Source organism: Suncus etruscus, chromosome 16, assembly GCF_024139225.1.
Source record: "Suncus etruscus isolate mSunEtr1 chromosome 16, mSunEtr1.pri.cur, whole genome shotgun sequence".
In the NCBI taxonomy this organism is placed as follows: Eukaryota; Metazoa; Chordata; class Mammalia; order Eulipotyphla; family Soricidae; genus Suncus; species Suncus etruscus.
In genome coordinates this window covers 52,985,255-52,990,621 of record NC_064863.1, presented here as the reverse complement: position 1 = coordinate 52,990,621, position 5,367 = coordinate 52,985,255, and the positions used below count along the sequence as shown (strand labels likewise).

Below are 5,367 nucleotides of genomic sequence, written 5' to 3'. Positions count from 1 at the left end.
AAAATGGACCACAGTTCGATCCCCCAATGTCTCATATGGTTGGTTCCTCAACCCAGGAGCTATTTCTGAGCCCATAGCCAGGAGTAACCCCTGAGCATCTCTGGGAGTGACCTAAAAAACAAACAACAAAAAATAAATCCAGTTGTTGTAGGTATTTTAATCATTACAGAATGTTAATAATGATACTAAAATAGTATAACTTTACCAAGCTGTCATTAAAAGAATAATTTAATTATATATCAAAATATATACTTTTAGATATTTATATTATATGCAATAAATAATTCATTCTATACCTTTATTTCAGAACTGCCATATGTACATCTCTCCAAAGTGTGTGGTCCAGCATTCAATTCATTTTTCCAGAATTAATTACTATAATATTTGTCCAATGTGTCATCATGTAGTTCTTATATTTTAAATCTCTGACTATGATTACTATGGTAAACTTATTATATACCTAATAAAGTTTCAACCTATTGACTTTAATTCAAATTTACCAGAAACTATATTCAAAGAAAATTTAAAAAAATGAGTTAGTCTATCCAAAAAAAGTACTTCAAAACTTCCATACATGTCTTGACGACAGCAAGTGAAAAAGAAGCTCCAAAATTGATATAAAATTGGTAATATGTTTTAAATGCAGCATACCATTATTTGAGCAGTCCCTGAAAGTGAGCTTCTAAAAGTGGAAACAGACTTGAAACTTTTGCAAATTATAGTATTTATAAGTATGACTTATTCAGTAGTATTGATATTTTTTCATTTTCAAATTTCATTTTGATTTTGAAAATAGTTATTTTTAGATCTTTCAGCTAAAGTACTGTGCTATTTTGCAGCATTTAATGCTATATGCCACTCAAGTTACATTTCAAAAGCAGAAATCTCAGTTGAAAAGCATTTTTCAAAGCTGGACATAAAATATTACTATTTTAGCATATCCAGGAAAATTAACTCATAAAGATTTATCTGTATGTGTTTTTGCCAGTGACCTATAAGATGCTCTTATTTTACCTCTACTACAGATAATCTGCATAGGGAAGAATAAAAAATGGTGTGCAGTGAAAACAAATAGGGTAAACCATTTGTTATTATTGAAAGTACAGCATACATTCAATCTTGGTTTTATATTATTTAGCAATAATGTAAAGGACATCAAATTTTGGAAGATAATAGTCTATTAATAAAAATTGTAAACATAACAAATACATTGTACTATATATTAAAACTAATATAGTAAAACTAATAAAATAAAGTTGGGACTGGAGATATATTACTGTAGGTAAGATGCTTGCCTTCCCAAGCCCCTGTCCTTGGCATTCTATGTCCTGTGTAGAGTGATCCCTGTGCACAAAGTATGCCCCTGAGCAAAATTGATATACTCATAAACCAAAACCAATACAAAAACAATCTATGATTGAAAAGTGTTGAGTTGATTCACAACTCATATAATATATACAATATCCAGGTAAGGCTATTCTACTTAATTTATCCTTATTAAATTATAGTGCTGTTACAATCATATCAGCTAAGTAAATCCAATGAAAATATTTGATATTATAGCATTAAAAATGTGAACATAAACAATGCAATTTTTCAGATATGTTGTAATGAAAGTAGAAAGTATTAAAAATAAATACCTTTTGAAACAATATTAAATATATAAATTAAACAGTTATGCTTCAGTAAAAAAATAAAGTTTTGGGACATTGGTGGTGGGAATGTTGCACTGGTAAAGGGGGTGTTCTTTTTATATTTTATTTAAACATCTTGATTACATACATGATTGTGTTTGGGTTTCAGTCATGTAAAGAACACCACCCATCACCAGTGCAACATTCCCGTCACCAATGTCCCAAATCTCCCTCCATTCCACCCAATCCCCACCTGTACTCTAGATAGGCTTTCTATTTCCCTCATACATTCTCATTATTAGGATAGTTCAAAATGTAGTTATTTCTCTAACTAAACTCATCCCTGTTTGTGGTGAGCTTCATGAGGTGAGCTGTAACTTCCAGCTCTTTTCTCTTTTGTGTCTGAAATTTATTATTGCAAGAATGTCTTTCATTTTTCTTAAAACCCATAGATGAGTGAGACCATTCTGCATTTTTCTCTCTCTCTCTGACTTATTTCACTCAGCATATAGATTCCATGTACATCCATGTATAGGAAAATTTCATGACTTTATCTCTCCTGACAGCTGCATAATATTCCATTGTGTATATGTACCACAGCTTCTTTAGCCATTCGTCTGTTGAAGAGCATCTTGGTTGTTTCCAGAGTCTTGCTATGGTAAATAGTGCTGCAATGAATATAGGTGTAAGGAAGGTATTTTGTATTGTATTTTTGTGTTCCTAGGGTATATTCCTAGGAGTGGTATAGCTGGATCATATGGGAGCTCGATTTCCAGTTTTTGGAGGAATCTCCATATAGCTTTCCATAAAGTTTGAACTAGACAGCATTCCCACCAGCAGTGGATAAGAGTTCCTTTCTCTCCACATCCCCGCCAACACTGCTTGTTCTCATTCTTTGTGATGTGTGCCAATCTCTGTGGTTTGAGGTGGTACCTCATAGTTGTTTTGATTTGTTCTTTACATGACTGAAACCCAGATACAATCATATTTAATTAAGGTATTTAAATAAATATATTAAAAAAGAATATTTTTGTTCTGTATAGATGCAAAAAAGTAAAGTTCAGATGTATTTATGCTTTAAAATGTACTACTTTCTAAAGATAGTATAAAACATGTTGAAATAGAAATTATTTTGCATTAAATGATATACATGTCATCAATAATGTTTAATAATTAAAAACTCATGATTATATACTCCTTTTCCTTTTATACAAAAAGTGTTGAATTTGTAACCTTCTAAAGACACACTCCATTTGCCAAGCAAATTTGGGAATATTTTCAGAATTCTTGGCAGTGAAACTAAAATGCATTACTCACCAGATTCACATTTCAAGCTACATTTACTGAAAAATGAACTCAGGTTAAAATAATGATTATATAGGCAAACCTACTTGAAATAGACTCCACTAATTCATACCTAATGAAGAGTGAACTAGGGTCAATTAGAACTATTGTTAGATGATTATAAAGGACTCATGCTGCTGTTAGCATAGAATTCATTGAAGTACTCTGAAAATTCATACCTGATAGTAACTGCATGTGCCCATGTGTCTTTTTGCACTATCCTACAGTCTTTGCATATTGTCTTATTAACTCTTCTCAATTGTTTTTGAATATTGGATTACGTATCTCCAGCTTATATCATTGCAGGATAGTTAATTCAGGGCCAGTTGTTTCCACTTGTAGTCTCAATTAGAAAGAGAAGAATTTGGATTCAACTATAACTGACACTTTTAATTTCCTTTAGTCCTACCACATCTACTATTACATCATTTATGCTGTTTTATTGTGAAGAAGTTGCTGTCATTTTTAAATCACTTTGTATTTTGTGAATAGTATTGCTTCATATAAAATGTGTATTTTGATATATGTTATATCTTTTACCATATATCTATATGTCTGAGGTTATATATTCAATAACAGAAGTTTGATTTGGCCTATATGCTAAAATAAACTTTACAAGTAGTTTTTTTAAAATATTAATTTACTAAAAAATTTACTAATATTTTAAAATTTTACTAAAATTTACTAAAAATTTTAAAATATTAATTTACTAAAAATTTACTAATATACTAAAAGATAAGGCCTCCCAATTCTTACCTGTGTTCTTTACACTGACTGTATAGAAAGAGGAGGTATAGTAAATGAACCCCATATATACCTCAACCCATGCCCTTTGCCTGGTCTGTATTGTGAATTGGGGGAGAAAAAAACAAAAAGGGTTAAAAAAATTTACTAAAAAGCATTTGATTTGATTGCAGAATCTTAATGTACCATTCTAAAACAATTCAAATTAATCCTTGTATCTAAGTCATCCACTGTTATCTTTACTTTATAGAAGATACCAAGTCAGAAATTTTATAATATAAACACTTATATCATTAAACTATTAATAAGATTTTAAATAGATTATGATTTATTACACAACATGAAATATCCTTTTTCTTTTGCTGTTTATCTGAGATATTTTTAGTTTCTCCAAAAGTACTTATAGGAAATTCCCCTATGGATGATGATACTCCAATCTATATTCAATGCATGTCACTCTCTGTAACATGAAAAATCTCCAACTATAAAATATGTTATTAGTAATTGATAAAGCACAAACAAATAAATATCTGTTTAATAGTTTAATTACTATTTTACATTCTATATTAACCTTTTGTCTCTGATGTATTTTTTCTGGGAAGAAACCCTGCATTTATATTGATATGTTTTATTTTTATCCATTTTGCCTCTATCTTTTCCTCCCGTAAAATTTTGATTTTTATCCATTTTACCTACCTCTTTTCCCCCTATTATTTTCAGACACAGTGATTTGCAATACTCTTACTGAAAGAAAATTATGCATATCACTTTACCTCCTTTCAGCACCCTGTTCTTTGTCCAGGGTGATCATTTCTGACTATCATTGTCATAAGGTCACTTCTCTTTCCTAAATGCACCCCCCCACTCCACTTTATGTCAAGCTTTCTGCTGTAGATCAGTTTTCCTTGTTCTTGTCTCTATTATCTTTAAGTTTTACATTCATGCTATCATTTTTTATATTTCTCATAAGTGTGCTATCAATCTATGCCTCTTTATCAGCTTCATTTCACTCAGCATAATACTCTCCATGGCAATCCAATTGTAAGCAAGTTTTATGACTTCATTTTCCTCAAAGTTGCATAGTATTTCATTGTGCAGATGTACCATGGTTTTACTATTTATCTGTTCTTGTATTACTGGGTTGTTTTTAGATTCTGTTTATTACGAATAGTTCTGCAACGAACAAAGGAATGCATTTGACTTTTCTATATTATGTTTTGGATCGCTCGGAAATATTCCCAGAGCAGTATTACAATTCAATTAGATGCTCAATTTCTAGTTTTTGAGAAATGTCCAAATTGTTTTTCAAAAAATATACCAGTTGACATTCCCACCAGATGTCCCTTCATCTGTACTGGCACTAGTTATTATTTATCTTTTTGATATTTCCTAGTATCTGCAGCATAAGATGATATCTCATTGTTTTGATTTTTATCTCCTAGTCATTAGTAATTGTTTCATGTGCCTTTTGGCCCTTTTGTATTTTTTTCTTTAGGAAATTTTCTGTCCATCTGTTCTCCTTGACTTTTGATGTGGTAGGCAATTTTTCTTGTTAAATTACCATGGCCTTTTATATCTTAGATATTAGCCCCTAGTCAGATGAGGATTAGGTGAATAATCTCCCCATTCTATGGAAGTCTTTGTA

The 5,367-nt window shown here is 30.7% G+C and overlaps 1 non-coding gene across 1 annotated transcript; it reads left to right on the top strand.

Annotated features, from left to right (window-relative positions):
• Positions 1-3,717: 3,717 nt before the first annotated feature.
• LOC126032742 (small nucleolar RNA SNORA51) lies at positions 3,718-3,844 on the top strand. Its single transcript, XR_007503958.1, has one exon. It is a non-coding gene; the product is annotated as a small nucleolar RNA SNORA51 (small nucleolar RNA).
• The last annotated feature ends 1,523 nt before the right edge of the window (positions 3,845-5,367 follow it).